Here is a 15728-nt window from a genome sequence, read left to right as displayed (position 1 = left end):
GATGGGAAAGCAAGCAAGAAAGCTCCGTTCTTGTCGATGTCAAAGGCTGCGGTTGAAGAGCAGAGCAGTTTCTGCCCAGTTTCGAACTGGGGACCTTTCGCGTGTAAGGCGAACGTGATGACCACTACACTACAGAAACAAGCCTCGGTCGCCCCCGCTGCAGCTCAGTGGCATCCAGCACTGAAAGTTGAAGCCATTCTACCTTTCACCTTTCTGTTTCCGTTAGCTCGTTGTTTAATGGGACTTGTTTAATTTTGGCGATGTGGTGAGCATGGACGAGATACACCGAAGTGTCTGTTTCCACGCGGTGTACCCCAATAACGTTGTGTTGCTTACACCTGCTTTAAAGAATTACGTTTTTGCGGAGCTTACCGTCGCAGTCTGTGGCAAAATCATTTAGTCTGTTCGACTGCTCACGGGAAAGGTAGCATTGTGAAACACTGCAGAAACGTACGACTTCCTTACTTTTGCTCCGACTGACCATACTCCGTGAAAGTTTCCCAGATTCTCAGCTGGAAGTTACCTCAGAAACCCTGTTAATTCGTAATGTATTGAGCGAATCGCAAAACAGAAAGCATTTAACACGGAACACAAACAAAACTGGAAAACCAAATGCATTTTCAGACATAGCGAGCATGAATGCTAAATGTGAGACAGTCCGGGGGCATGAGCCATACAGTAATCACACAACTAACAACAGGGCAATTCCAAACTACTCTTTCAAACATACTGGAGCCTGAGTGCACCACCACTTCCCAGACAATGCTGCAAAGAGACAAAGAAAGAACATAATAAGAATGGGCCATAAAAAGTGAATTTCACCAATCACAGTCTCGATTAGATTACCTTTCCCTTCCGATGTCTCCAGGACGGAAATGACTGAAGTGGGAGAAATTCAATAACATATGACATCGAAATACATTGGAACGATTTTCTCATTGGCCAGAAAACCAAATAACGACGAGTCGAGTCACCGTAGGACTCTGTTTCGCAACAACGATGAAATAACAGTCTCCATTCGGTTCCAGTAAAAGCTCAACTTGCCTGGAACAGAAAGCAACAGTAGAGCTGCTGGCGATTTTCCGTGCGGGAAGCGAACACGATCACGACAGCACAGACACTTTGGAAAATTCGGCACTTTTCCACACCGCAGTCAATTCCCCGGGAAGCAAACTCATTTTCCTTCTGTTTTAAACAGAAATGAGGCAGGGATTGAAGCAGCATTTAAACCAGCTGTTCCGTTGGAGCTGTTCAGCAGAAATGGCAGCGGTGGGATTCGAACCCACGCCTCTATCGAGTCTGGAGCCTTAATCCAGCGCCTTAGACCGCTCGGCCACACTACCAGCACGCCCGCGAGTCCATTTTCTTGCACTTCCAATTGTGTTCCTGCATAACAACAGATTCAAACTGACGTGAAAAGGGTTGAATGATCCCTCTCCGACTCGCACAGCTGCTGGGATGTGCCCGTCTACAATATCAATTTCTCAGCAGTTAACGATAGCCCATCAATCCAGACAAAAATCACTGGTAAACTGAGTCTATCTTCTCAGACTGGATTCAGCTACAAATGTATCTGTGAGTGCGTGGGAATATATGATCGGTTATGATTGGGTCAAATTACCATGAGCTACTTGACATTACTGCAATTTCGATTCTTGCTTTGCTAAATGATTTCACCCATTGCTCGAAACAGGACAACTTTCACGTTTACACGGAACATGAAACACACCGGACTACAGGGAAAATGCACAAAGCTGAGCAGGCCGTGTCCCAAATCATACCGTGCAGCATAGTTTCAGTCACTGTGTCTGTTTTGCAGAATAAGGTTCCCAAAGAATGTTCCACCCTAAAACCGGAGGTAGCATTACAATCCGAGAACGACAGATTGCATTGTGAGGAAGGTCTGACCTCGGGGCCGGTTCGAGATGTCACTTTCCTTGCCTTTTACCTTAACCGTGCAATTTGCTGCAGAGATTATCCCACCTGGGCATGAGCCTCATCGATACCAAAAGAGTTGGAAACCTGTGTGTGAATCGATGAAAAAGCGCGACTCAATAAAGTTTAACAAGTTCCATGGTGCTTTTTAGAAATGCAGTTTCTGTTCACCTCAATCCAAAAGGCAGTTTCTCAACATAGTAACAGAAGTCAGAAGGTAATTACCTCACCCCACCCCCACTCCGGAAGAGGTGCTAACTGCCCTTGATTGCTTTTTGTTCACGATGTGAAGAGCTCTCACGCCTGAGTCACCGTCACGTCTCTGGTTGCTGAGTGAATCACAAAGAAGGACGTTCTCCAGAGCTGCAACTGCCTCACTTCCCCACTCGCCCTCCCCGTTTCCATTTTCCTGCTCGTCAGTGATGTAAAGAAAACCAAATGGATGCGATGTCATTCTGTCGCCTCTCTGTCGATTCCTCCGTTTCAGTTCCAACGTGGCTTAGATCTCGGGGCGCACCTTAATACTAGCGACGCTATGAAAGCACAGGTCCAGAGGTTCCTCTGAGAGTGTAATTTTTTTCATTGCTGTTGCTGATTGAATGAGCCACTAACGTGCGAACTGCTCCAAAACATGATTCAGGACCTCTGGTGCCAATTCTCGCACGTTGAATAACGACAGACACCTTCCAAATGAGGTCTTTCAGAGACGACTTTGGGATACATTTGACAGACAGACTAGTTGAGGAATCCGTGGTGCACTGTGACACCAGCACATCAGCTTCTTCCCTGTCTTTGAACCGGGCCGCCTGCGCAAGGAATGCGAATGCGGTAATGCTTTTCGTGGAAGGATCAGAAGGGGGTAACGACACTCTCAAACAGAATGGCATATGATAGGAAACAGGTTGGAGAAAAACTTTACAATGCTTTGCACAGTAATTAAATGGAATTGCATTGCATTGCACTACGAGAGAAGATTTGTTCAAGCAAACTCGAAAGCAGGTTTGCAGATGGGAAAGCAAGCAAGAAAGCTCCGTTCTTGTCGATGTCAAAGGCTGCGGTTGAAGAGCAGAGCAGTTTCGAACTGGGGACCTTTCGCGTGTAAGGCGAACGTGATGACCACTACACTACAGAAACAAGCCTCGGTCGCCCCCGCTGCAGCTCAGTGGCATCCAGCACTGAAAGTTGAAGCCATTCTACCTTTCACCTTTCTGTTTCCGTTAGCTCGTTGTTTAATGGGACTTGTTTAATTTTGGCGATGTGGTGAGCATGGACGAGATACACCGAAGTGTCTGTTTCCACGCGGTGTACCCCAATAACGTTGTGTTGCTTACACCTGCTTTAAAGAATTACGTTTTTGCGGAGCTTACCGTCGCAGTCTGTGGCAAAATCATTTAGTCTGTTCGACTGCTCACGGGAAAGGTAGCATTGTGAAACACTGCAGAAACGTACGACTTCCTTACTTTTGCTCCGACTGACCATACTCCGTGAAAGTTTCCCAGATTCTCAGCTGGAAGTTACCTCAGAAACCCTGTTAATTCGTAATGTATTGAGCGAATCGCAAAACAGAAAGCATTTAACACGGAACACAAACAAAACTGGAAAACCAAATGCATTTTCAGACACAGCGAGCATGAATGCTAAATGTGAGACAGTCCGGGGGCATGAGCCATACAGTAATCACACAACTAACAACAGGGCAATTCCAAACTACTCTTTCAAACATACTGGAGCCTGAGTGCACCACCACTTCCCAGACAATGCTGCAAAGAGACAAAGAAAGAACATAATAAGAATGGGCCATAAAAAGTGAATTTCACCAATCACAGTCTCGATTAGATTACCTTTCCCTTCCGATGTCTCCAGGACGGAAATGACTGAAGTGGGAGAAATTCAATAACATATGACATCGAAATACATTGGAACGATTTTCTCATTGGCCAGAAAACCAAATAACGACGAGTCGAGTCACCGTAGGACTCTGTTTCGCAACAACGATGAAATAACAGTCTCCATTCGGTTCCAGTAAAAGCTCAACTTGCCTGGAACAGAAAGCAACAGTAGAGCTGCTGGCGATTTTCCGTGCGGGAAGCGAACACGATCACGACAGCACAGACACTTTGGAAAATTCGGCACTTTTCCACACCGCAGTCAATTCCCCGGGAAGCAAACTCATTTTTCTTCTCTTTTAAACAGAAATGAGGCAGGGATTGAAGCAGCATTTAAACCAGCTGTTCCGTTGGAGCTGTTCAGCAGAAATGGCAGCGGTGGGATTCGAACCCACGCCTCTATCGAGTCTGGAGCCTTAATCCAGCGCCTTAGACCGCTCGGCCACACTACCAGCACGCCCGCGAGTCCATTTTCTTGCACTTCCAATTGTGTTCCTGCATAACAACAGATTCAAACTGACGTGAAAAGGGTTGAATGATCCCTCTCCGACTCGCACAGCTGCTGGGATGTGCCCGTCTACAATATCAATTTCTCAGCAGTTAACGATAGCCCATCAATCCAGACAAAAATCACTGGTAAACTGAGTCTATCTTCTCAGACTGGATTCAGCTACAAATGTATCTGTGAGTGCGTGGGAATATATGATCGGTTATGATTGGGTCAAATTACCATGAGCTACTTGACATTACTGCAATTTCGATTCTTGCTTTGCTAAATGATTTCACCCATTGCTCGAAACAGGACAACTTTCACGTTTACACGGAACATGAAACACACCGGACTACAGGGAAAATGCACAAAGCTGAGCAGGCCGTGTCCCAAATCATACCGTGCAGCATAGTTTCAGTCACTGTGTCTGTTTTGCAGAATAAGGTTCCCAAAGAATGTTCCACCCTAAAACCGGAGGTAGCATTACAATCCGAGAACGACAGATTACATTGTGAGGAAGGTCTGACCTCGGGGCCGGTTCGAGATGTCACTTTCCTTGCCTTTTACCTTAACCGTGCAATTTGCTGCAGAGATTATCACACCTGGACATGAGCCTCATCGATACCAAAAGAGTTGGAAACCTGTGTGTGAATCGATGAAAAAGCGCGACTCAATAAAGTTTAACAAGTTCCATGGTGCTTTTTAGAAATGCAGTTTCTGTTCACCTCAATCCAAAAGGCAGTTTCTGAACATAGTAACAGAAGTCAGAAGGTAATTACCTCACCCCACCCCCACTCCGGAAGAGGTGCTAACTGCCCTTGATTGCTTTTTGTTCACGATGTGAAGAGCTCTCACGCCTGAGTCACCGTCACGTCTCTGGTTGCTGAGTGAATCACAAAGAAGGACGTTCTCCAGAGCTGCAACTGCCTCACTTCCCCACTCGCCCTCCCCGTTTCCATTTTCCTGCTCGTCAGTGATGTAAAGAAAACCAAATGGATGCGATGTCATTCTGTCGCCTCTCTGTCGATTCCTCCGTTTCAGTTCCAACGTGGCTTAGATCTCGGGGCGCACCTTAATACTAGCGACGCTATGAAAGCACAGGTCCAGAGGTTCCTCTGAGAGTGTAATTTTTTTCATTGCTGTTGCTGATTGAATGAGCCACTAACGTGCGAACTGCTCCAAAACATGATTCAGGACCTCTGGTGCCAATTCTCGCACGTTGAATAACGACAGACACCTTCCAAATGAGGTCTTTCAGAGACGACTTTGGGATACATTTGACAGACAGACTAGTTGAGGAATCCGTGGTGCACTGTGACACCAGCACATCAGCTTCTTCCCTGTCTTTGAACCGGGCCGCCTGCGCAAGGAATGCGAATGCGGTAATGCTTTTCGTGGAAGGATCAGAAGGGGGTAACGACACTCTCAAACAGAATGGCATATGATAGGAAACAGGTTGGAGAAAAACTTTACAATGCTTTGCACAGTAATTAAATGGAATTGCATTGCATTGCATTGCACTACGAGAGAAGATTTGTTCAAGCAAACTCGAAAGCAGGTTTGCAGATGGGAAAGCAAGCAAGAAAGCTCCGTTCTTGTCGATGTCAAAGGCTGCGGTTGAAGAGCAGAGCAGTTTCTGCCCAGTTTCGAACTGGGGACCTTTCGCGTGTAAGGCGAACGTGATGACCACTACACTACAGAAACAAGCCTCGGTCGCCCCCGCTGCAGCTCAGTGGCATCCAGCACTGAAAGTTGAAGCCATTCTACCTTTCACCTTTCTGTTTCCGTTAGCTCGTTGTTTAATGGGACTTGTTTAATTTTGGCGATGTGGTGAGCATGGACGAGATACACCGAAGTGTCTGTTTCCACGCGGTGTACCCCAATAACGTTGTGTTGCTTACACCTGCTTTAAAGAATTACGTTTTTGCGGAGCTTACCGTCGCAGTCTGTGGCAAAATCATTTAGTCTGTTCGACTGCTCACGGGAAAGGTAGCATTGTGAAACACTGCAGAAACGTACGACTTCCTTACTTTTGCTCCGACTGACCATACTCCGTGAAAGTTTCCCAGATTCTCAGCTGGAAGTTACCTCAGAAACCCTGTTAATTCGTAATGTATTGAGCGAATCGCAAAACAGAAAGCATTTAACACGGAACACAAACAAAACTGGAAAACCAAATGCATTTTCAGACACAGCGAGCATGAATGCTAAATGTGAGACAGTCCGGGGGCATGAGCCATACAGTAATCACACAACTAACAACAGGGCAATTCCAAACTACTCTTTCAAACATACTGGAGCCTGAGTGCACCACCACTTCCCAGACAATGCTGCAAAGAGACAAAGAAAGAACATAATAAGAATGGGCCATAAAAAGTGAATTTCACCAATCACAGTCTCGATTAGATTACCTTTCCCTTCCGATGTCTCCAGGACGGAAATGACTGAAGTGGGAGAAATTCAATAACATATGACATCGAAATACATTGGAACGATTTTCTCATTGGCCAGAAAACCAAATAACGACGAGTCGAGTCACCGTAGGACTCTGTTTCGCAACAACGATGAAATAACAGTCTCCATTCGGTTCCAGTAAAAGCTCAACTTGCCTGGAACAGAAAGCAACAGTAGAGCTGCTGGCGATTTTCCGTGCGGGAAGCGAACACGATCACGACAGCACAGACACTTTGGAAAATTCGGCACTTTTCCACACCGCAGTCAATTCCCCGGGAAGCAAACTCATTTTTCTTCTGTTTTAAACAGAAATGAGGCAGGGATTGAAGCAGCATTTAAACCAGCTGTTCCGTTGGAGCTGTTCAGCAGAAATGGCAGCGGTGGGATTCGAACCCACGCCTCTATCGAGTCTGGAGCCTTAATCCAGCGCCTTAGACCGCTCGGCCACACTACCAGCACGCCCGCGAGTCCATTTTCTTGCACTTCCAATTGTGTTCCTGCATAACAACAGATTCAAACTGACGTGAAAAGGGTTGAATGATCCCTCTCCGACTCGCACAGCTGCTGGGATGTGCCCGTCTACAATATCAATTTCTCAGCAGTTAACGATAGCCCATCAATCCAGACAAAAATCACTGGTAAACTGAGTCTATCTTCTCAGACTGGATTCAGCTACAAATGTATCTGTGAGTGCGTGAGAATATATGATCGGTTATGATTGGGTCAAATTACCATGAGCTACTTGACATTACTGCAATTTCGATTCTTGCTTTGCTAAATGATTTCACCCATTGCTCGAAACAGGACAACTTTCACGTTTACACGGAACATGAAACACACCGGACTACAGGGAAAATGCACAAAGCTGAGCAGGCCGTGTCCCAAATCATACCGTGCAGCATAGTTTCAGTCACTGTGTCTGTTTTGCAGAATAAGGTTCCCAAAGAATGTTCCACCCTAAAACCGGAGGTAGCATTACAATCCGAGAACGACAGATTACATTGTGAGGAAGGTCTGACCTCGGGGCCGGTTCGAGATGTCACTTTCCTTGCCTTTTACCTTAACCGTGCAATTTGCTGCAGAGATTATCACACCTGGACATGAGCCTCATCGATACCAAAAGAGTTGGAAACCTGTGTGTGAATCGATGAAAAAGCGCGACTCAATAAAGTTTAACAAGTTCCATGGTGCTTTTTAGAAATGCAGTTTCTGTTCACCTCAATCCAAAAGGCAGTTTCTGAACATAGTAACAGAAGTCAGAAGGTAATTACCTCACCCCACCCCCACTCCGGAAGAGGTGCTAACTGCCCTTGATTGCTTTTTGTTCACGATGTGAAGAGCTCTCACGCCTGAGTCACCGTCACGTCTCTGGTTGCTGAGTGAATCACAAAGAAGGACGTTCTCCAGAGCTGCAACTGCCTCACTTCCCCACTCGCCCTCCCCGTTTCCATTTTCCTGCTCGTCAGTGATGTAAAGAAAACCAAATGGATGCGATGTCATTCTGTCGCCTCTCTGTCGATTCCTCCGTTTCAGTTCCAACGTGGCTTAGATCTCGGGGCGCACCTTAATACTAGCGACGCTATGAAAGCACAGGTCCAGAGGTTCCTCTGAGAGTGTAATTTTTTTCATTGCTGTTGCTGATTGAATGAGCCACTAACGTGCGAACTGCTCCAAAACATGATTCAGGACCTCTGGTGCCAATTCTCGCACGTTGAATAACGACAGACACCTTCCAAATGAGGTCTTTCAGAGACGACTTTGGGATACATTTGACAGACAGACTAGTTGAGGAATCCGTGGTGCACTGTGACACCAGCACATCAGCTTCTTCCCTGTCTTTGAACCGGGCCGCCTGCGCAAGGAATGCGAATGCGGTAATGCTTTTCGTGGAAGGATCAGAAGGGGGTAACGACACTCTCAAACAGAATGGCATATGATAGGAAACAGGTTGGAGAAAAACTTTACAATGCTTTGCACAGTAATTAAATGGAATTGCATTGCATTGCATTGCACTACGAGAGAAGATTTGTTCAAGCAAACTCGAAAGCAGGTTTGCAGATGGGAAAGCAAGCAAGAAAGCTCCGTTCTTGTCGATGTCAAAGGCTGCGGTTGAAGAGCAAAGCAGTTTCTGCCCAGTTTCGAACTGGGGACCTTTCGCGTGTAAGGCGAACGTGATGACCACTACACTACAGAAACAAGCCTCGGTCGCCCCCGCTGCAGCTCAGTGGCATCCAGCACTGAAAGTTGAAGCCATTCTCCCTTTCACCTTTCTGTTTCCGTTAGCTCGTTGTTTAATGGGACTTGTTTAATTTTGGCGATGTGGTGAGCATGGACGAGATACACCGAAGTGTCTGTTTCCACGCGGTGTACCCCAATAACGTTGTGTTGCTTACACCTGCTTTAAAGAATTACGTTTTTGCGGAGCTTACCGTCGCAGTCTGTGGCAAAATCATTTAGTCTGTTCGACTGCTCACGGGAAAGGTAGCATTGTGAAACACTGCAGAAACGTACGACTTCCTTACTTTTGCTCCGACTGACCATACTCCGTGAAAGTTTCCCAGATTCTCAGCTGGAAGTTACCTCAGAAACCCTGTTAATTCGTAATGTATTGAGCGAATCGCAAAACAGAAAGCATTTAACACGGAACACAAACAAAACTGGAAAACCAAATGCATTTTCAGACACAGCGAGCATGAATGCTAAATGTGAGACAGTCCGGGGGCATGAGCCATACAGTAATCACACAACTAACAACAGGGCAATTCCAAACTACTCTTTCAAACATACTGGAGCCTGAGTGCACCACCACTTCCCAGACAATGCTGCAAAGAGACAAAGAAAGAACATAATAAGAATGGGCCATAAAAAGTGAATTTCACCAATCACAGTCTCGATTAGATTACCTTTCCCTTCTGATGTCTCCAGGACGGAAATGACTGAAGTGGGAGAAATTCAATAACATATGACATCGAAATACATTGGAACGATTTTCTCATTGGCCAGAAAACCAAATAACGACGAGTCGAGTCACCGTAGGACTCTGTTTCGCAACAACGATGAAATAACAGTCTCCATTCGGTTCCAGTAAAAGCTCAACTTGCCTGGAACAGAAAGCAACAGTAGAGCTGCTGGCGATTTTCCGTGCGGGAAGCGAACACGATCACGACAGCACAGACACTTTGGAAAATTCGGCACTTTTCCACACCGCAGTCAATTCCCCGGGAAGCAAACTCATTTTTCTTCTGTTTTAAACAGAAATGAGGCAGCATTTAAACCAGCTGTTCCGTTGGAGCTGTTCAGCAGAAATGGCAGCGGTGGGATTCGAACCCACGCCTCTATCGAGTCTGGAGCCTTAATCCAGCGCCTTAGACCGCTCGGCCACACTACCAGCACGCCCGCGAGTCCATTTTCTTGCACTTCCAATTGTGTTCCTGCATAACAACAGATTCAAACTGACGTGAAAAGGGTTGAATGATCCCTCTCCGACTCGCACAGCTGCTGGGATGTGCCCGTCTACAATATCAATTTCTCAGCAGTTAACGATAGCCCATCAATCCAGACAAAAATCACTGGTAAACTGAGTCTATCTTCTCAGACTGGATTCAGCTACAAATGTATCTGTGAGTGCGTGAGAATATATGATCGGTTATGATTGGGTCAAATTACCATGAGCTACTTGACATTACTGCAATTTCGATTCTTGCTTTGCTAAATGATTTCACCCATTGCTCGAAACAGGACAACTTTCACGTTTACACGGAACATGAAACACACCGGACTACAGGGAAAATGCACAAAGCTGAGCAGGCCGTGTCCCAAATCATACCGTGCAGCATAGTTTCAGTCACTGTGTCTGTTTTGCAGAATAAGGTTCCCAAAGAATGTTCCACCCTAAAACCGGAGGTAGCATTACAATCCGAGAACGACAGATTACATTGTGAGGAAGGTCTGACCTCGGGGCCGGTTCGAGATGTCACTTTCCTTGCCTTTTACCTTAACCGTGCAATTTGCTGCAGAGATTATCACACCTGGACATGAGCCTCATCGATACCAAAAGAGTTGGAAACCTGTGTGTGAATCGATGAAAAAGCGCGACTCAATAAAGTTTAACAAGTTCCATGGTGCTTTTTAGAAATGCAGTTTCTGTTCACCTCAATCCAAAAGGCAGTTTCTGAACATAGTAACAGAAGTCAGAAGGTAATTACCTCACCCCACCCCCACTCCGGAAGAGGTGCTAACTGCCCTTGATTGCTTTTTGTTCACGATGTGAAGAGCTCTCACGCCTGAGTCACCGTCACGTCTCTGGTTGCTGAGTGAATCACAAAGAAGGACGTTCTCCAGAGCTGCAACTGCCTCACTTCCCCACTCGCCCTCCCCGTTTCCATTTTCCTGCTCGTCAGTGATGTAAAGAAAACCAAATGGATGCGATGTCATTCTGTCGCCTCTCTGTCGATTCCTCCGTTTCAGTTCCAACGTGGCTTAGATCTCGGGGCGCACCTTAATACTAGCGACGCTATGAAAGCACAGGTCCAGAGGTTCCTCTGAGAGTGTAATTTTTTTCATTGCTGTTGCTGATTGAATGAGCCACTAACGTGCGAACTGCTCCAAAACATGATTCAGGACCTCTGGTGCCAATTCTCGCACGTTGAATAACGACAGACACCTTCCAAATGAGGTCTTTCAGAGACGACTTTGGGATACATTTGACAGACAGACTAGTTGAGGAATCCGTGGTGCACTGTGACACCAGCACATCAGCTTCTTCCCTGTCTTTGAACCGGGCCGCCTGCGCAAGGAATGCGAATGCGGTAATGCTTTTCGTGGAAGGATCAGAAGGGGGTAACGACACTCTCAAACAGAATGGCATATGATAGGAAACAGGTTGGAGAAAAACTTTACAATGCTTTGCACAGTAATTAAATGGAATTGCATTGCATTGCATTGCACTACGAGAGAAGATTTGTTCAAGCAAACTCGAAAGCAGGTTTGCAGATGGGAAAGCAAGCAAGAAAGCTCCGTTCTTGTCGATGTCAAAGGCTGCGGTTGAAGAGCAAAGCAGTTTCTGCCCAGTTTCGAACTGGGGACCTTTCGCGTGTAAGGCGAACGTGATGACCACTACACTACAGAAACAAGCCTCGGTCGCCCCCGCTGCAGCTCAGTGGCATCCAGCACTGAAAGTTGAAGCCATTCTCCCTTTCACCTTTCTGTTTCCGTTAGCTCGTTGTTTAATGGGACTTGTTTAATTTTGGCGATGTGGTGAGCATGGACGAGATACACCGAAGTGTCTGTTTCCACGCGGTGTACCCCAATAACGTTGTGTTGCTTACACCTGCTTTAAAGAATTACGTTTTTGCGGAGCTTACCGTCGCAGTCTGTGGCAAAATCATTTAGTCTGTTCGACTGCTCACGGGAAAGGTAGCATTGTGAAACACTGCAGAAACGTACGACTTCCTTACTTTTGCTCCGACTGACCATACTCCGTGAAAGTTTCCCAGATTCTCAGCTGGAAGTTACCTCAGAAACCCTGTTAATTCGTAATGTATTGAGCGAATCGCAAAACAGAAAGCATTTAACACGGAACACAAACAAAACTGGAAAACCAAATGCATTTTCAGACACAGCGAGCATGAATGCTAAATGTGAGACAGTCCGGGGGCATGAGCCATACAGTAATCACACAACTAACAACAGGGCAATTCCAAACTACTCTTTCAAACATACTGGAGCCTGAGTGCACCACCACTTCCCAGACAATGCTGCAAAGAGACAAAGAAAGAACATAATAAGAATGGGCCATAAAAAGTGAATTTCACCAATCACAGTCTCGATTAGATTACCTTTCCCTTCCGATGTCTCCAGGACGGAAATGACTGAAGTGGGAGAAATTCAATAACATATGACATCGAAATACATTGGAACGATTTTCTCATTGGCCAGAAAACCAAATAACGACGAGTCGAGTCACCGTAGGACTCTGTTTCGCAACAACGATGAAATAACAGTCTCCATTCGGTTCCAGTAAAAGCTCAACTTGCCTGGAACAGAAAGCAACAGTAGAGCTGCTGGCGATTTTCCGTGCGGGAAGCGAACACGATCACGACAGCACAGACACTTTGGAAAATTCGGCACTTTTCCACACCGCAGTCAATTCCCCGGGAAGCAAACTCATTTTTCTTCTGTTTTAAACAGAAATGAGGCAGGGATTGAAGCAGCATTTAAACCAGCTGTTCCGTTGGAGCTGTTCAGCAGAAATGGCAGCGGTGGGATTCGAACCCACGCCTCTATCGAGTCTGGAGCCTTAATCCAGCGCCTTAGACCGCTCGGCTACACTACCAGCACGCCCGCGAGTCCATTTTCTTGCACTTCCAATTGTGTTCCTGCATAACAACAGATTCAAACTGACGTGAAAAGGGTTGAATGATCCCTCTCCGACTCGCACAGCTGCTGGGATGTGCCCGTCTACAATATCAATTTCTCAGCAGTTAACGATAGCCCATCAATCCAGACAAAAATCACTGGTAAACTGAGTCTATCTTCTCAGACTGGATTCAGCTACAAATGTATCTGTGAGTGCGTGAGAATATATGATCGGTTATGATTGGGTCAAATTACCATGAGCTACTTGACATTACTGCAATTTCGATTCTTGCTTTGCTAAATGATTTCACCCATTGCTCGAAACAGGACAACTTTCACGTTTACACGGAACATGAAACACACCGGACTACAGGGAAAATGCACAAAGCTGAGCAGGCCGTGTCCCAAATCATACCGTGCAGCATAGTTTCAGTCACTGTGTCTGTTTTGCAGAATAAGGTTCCCAAAGAATGTTCCACCCTAAAACCGGAGGTAGCATTACAATCCGAGAACGACAGATTACATTGTGAGGAAGGTCTGACCTCGGGGCCGGTTCGAGATGTCACTTTCCTTGCCTTTTACCTTAACCGTGCAATTTGCTGCAGAGATTATCACACCTGGACATGAGCCTCATCGATACCAAAAGAGTTGGAAACCTGTGTGTGAATCGATGAAAAAGCGCGACTCAATAAAGTTTAACAAGTTCCATGGTGCTTTTTAGAAATGCAGTTTCTGTTCACCTCAATCCAAAAGGCAGTTTCTGAACATAGTAACAGAAGTCAGAAGGTAATTACCTCACCCCACCCCCACTCCGGAAGAGGTGCTAACTGCCCTTGATTGCTTTTTGTTCACGATGTGAAGAGCTCTCACGCCTGAGTCACCGTCACGTCTCTGGTTGCTGAGTGAATCACAAAGAAGGACGTTCTCCAGAGCTGCAACTGCCTCACTTCCCCACTCGCCCTCCCCGTTTCCATTTTCCTGCTCGTCAGTGATGTAAAGAAAACCAAATGGATGCGATGTCATTCTGTCGCCTCTCTGTCGATTCCTCCGTTTCAGTTCCAACGTGGCTTAGATCTCGGGGCGCACCTTAATACTAGCGACGCTATGAAAGCACAGGTCCAGAGGTTCCTCTGAGAGTGTAATTTTTTTCATTGCTGTTGCTGATTGAATGAGCCACTAACGTGCGAACTGCTCCAAAACATGATTCAGGACCTCTGGTGCCAATTCTCGCACGTTGAATAACGACAGACACCTTCCAAATGAGGTCTTTCAGAGACGACTTTGGGATACATTTGACAGACAGACTAGTTGAGGAATCCGTGGTGCACTGTGACACCAGCACATCAGCTTCTTCCCTGTCTTTGAACCGGGCCGCCTGCGCAAGGAATGCGAATGCGGTAATGCTTTTCGTGGAAGGATCAGAAGGGGGTAACGACACTCTCAAACAGAATGGCATATGATAGGAAACAGGTTGGAGAAAAACTTTACAATGCTTTGCACAGTAATTAAATGGAATTGCATTGCATTGCATTGCACTACGAGAGAAGATTTGTTCAAGCAAACTCGAAAGCAGGTTTGCAGATGGGAAAGCAAGCAAGAAAGCTCCGTTCTTGTCGATGTCAAAGGCTGCGGTTGAAGAGCAAAGCAGTTTCTGCCCAGTTTCGAACTGGGGACCTTTCGCGTGTAAGGCGAACGTGATGACCACTACACTACAGAAACAAGCCTCGGTCGCCCCCGCTGCAGCTCAGTGGCATCCAGCACTGAAAGTTGAAGCCATTCTCCCTTTCACCTTTCTGTTTCCGTTAGCTCGTTGTTTAATGGGACTTGTTTAATTTTGGCGATGTGGTGAGCATGGACGAGATACACCGAAGTGTCTGTTTCCACGCGGTGTACCCCAATAACGTTGTGTTGCTTACACCTGCTTTAAAGAATTACGTTTTTGCGGAGCTTACCGTCGCAGTCTGTGGCAAAATCATTTAGTCTGTTCGACTGCTCACGGGAAAGGTAGCATTGTGAAACACTGCAGAAACGTACGACTTCCTTACTTTTGCTCCGACTGACCATACTCCGTGAAAGTTTCCCAGATTCTCAGCTGGAAGTTACCTCAGAAACCCTGTTAATTCGTAATGTATTGAGCGAATCGCAAAACAGAAAGCATTTAACACGGAACACAAACAAAACTGGAAAACCAAATGCATTTTCAGACACAGCGAGCATGAATGCTAAATGTGAGACAGTCCGGGGGCATGAGCCATACAGTAATCACACAACTAACAACAGGGCAATTCCAAACTACTCTTTCAAACATACTGGAGCCTGAGTGCACCACCACTTCCCAGACAATGCTGCAAAGAGACAAAGAAAGAACATAATAAGAATGGGCCATAAAAAGTGAATTTCACCAATCACAGTCTCGATTAGATTACCTTTCCCTTCCGATGTCTCCAGGACGGAAATGACTGAAGTGGGAGAAATTCAATAACATATGACATCGAAATACATTGGAACGATTTTCTCATTGGCCAGAAAACCAAATAACGACGAGTCGAGTCACCGTAGGACTCTGTTTCGCAACAACGATGAAATAACAGTCTCCATTCGGTTCC

At 46.1% G+C, this 15728-nt stretch overlaps 10 non-coding genes across 10 annotated transcripts; all 10 read right to left on the bottom strand.

Moving 5' to 3' along the window:
* Positions 1 to 66: 66 nt before the first annotated feature.
* On the bottom strand, positions 67 to 139 carry trnav-uac (transfer RNA valine (anticodon UAC)). Its single transcript has one exon. It is a non-coding gene; the product is annotated as a tRNA-Val (tRNA).
* A 1122-nt stretch (positions 140 to 1261) lies between these two features.
* On the bottom strand, positions 1262 to 1343 carry trnal-aag (transfer RNA leucine (anticodon AAG)). The gene has a single exon. It is a non-coding gene; the product is annotated as a tRNA-Leu (tRNA).
* A 2848-nt stretch (positions 1344 to 4191) lies between these two features.
* On the bottom strand, positions 4192 to 4273 carry trnal-aag (transfer RNA leucine (anticodon AAG)). Its single transcript has one exon. It is a non-coding gene; the product is annotated as a tRNA-Leu (tRNA).
* A 1669-nt stretch (positions 4274 to 5942) lies between these two features.
* trnav-uac (transfer RNA valine (anticodon UAC)) lies at positions 5943 to 6015 on the bottom strand. The gene has a single exon. It is a non-coding gene; the product is annotated as a tRNA-Val (tRNA).
* A 1122-nt stretch (positions 6016 to 7137) lies between these two features.
* Positions 7138 to 7219, bottom strand: trnal-aag (transfer RNA leucine (anticodon AAG)). Its single transcript has one exon. It is a non-coding gene; the product is annotated as a tRNA-Leu (tRNA).
* Positions 7220 to 8888: 1669 nt separating this feature from the next.
* On the bottom strand, positions 8889 to 8961 carry trnav-uac (transfer RNA valine (anticodon UAC)). The gene has a single exon. It is a non-coding gene; the product is annotated as a tRNA-Val (tRNA).
* Positions 8962 to 10071: 1110 nt separating this feature from the next.
* Positions 10072 to 10153, bottom strand: trnal-aag (transfer RNA leucine (anticodon AAG)). The gene has a single exon. It is a non-coding gene; the product is annotated as a tRNA-Leu (tRNA).
* Positions 10154 to 11822: 1669 nt separating this feature from the next.
* On the bottom strand, positions 11823 to 11895 carry trnav-uac (transfer RNA valine (anticodon UAC)). Its single transcript has one exon. It is a non-coding gene; the product is annotated as a tRNA-Val (tRNA).
* A 1122-nt stretch (positions 11896 to 13017) lies between these two features.
* On the bottom strand, positions 13018 to 13099 carry trnal-aag (transfer RNA leucine (anticodon AAG)). Its single transcript has one exon. It is a non-coding gene; the product is annotated as a tRNA-Leu (tRNA).
* Positions 13100 to 14768: 1669 nt separating this feature from the next.
* Positions 14769 to 14841, bottom strand: trnav-uac (transfer RNA valine (anticodon UAC)). The gene has a single exon. It is a non-coding gene; the product is annotated as a tRNA-Val (tRNA).
* Between the last annotated feature and the right edge of the window lie 887 nt (positions 14842 to 15728).

Source organism: Chiloscyllium punctatum, chromosome 18 (assembly GCF_047496795.1).
Source record: "Chiloscyllium punctatum isolate Juve2018m chromosome 18, sChiPun1.3, whole genome shotgun sequence".
NCBI lineage: Eukaryota > Metazoa > Chordata > Chondrichthyes > Orectolobiformes > Hemiscylliidae > Chiloscyllium > Chiloscyllium punctatum.
Note: the sequence above shows the minus strand (reverse complement) of the source record. Positions and strands in the feature narration are given on the sequence as shown.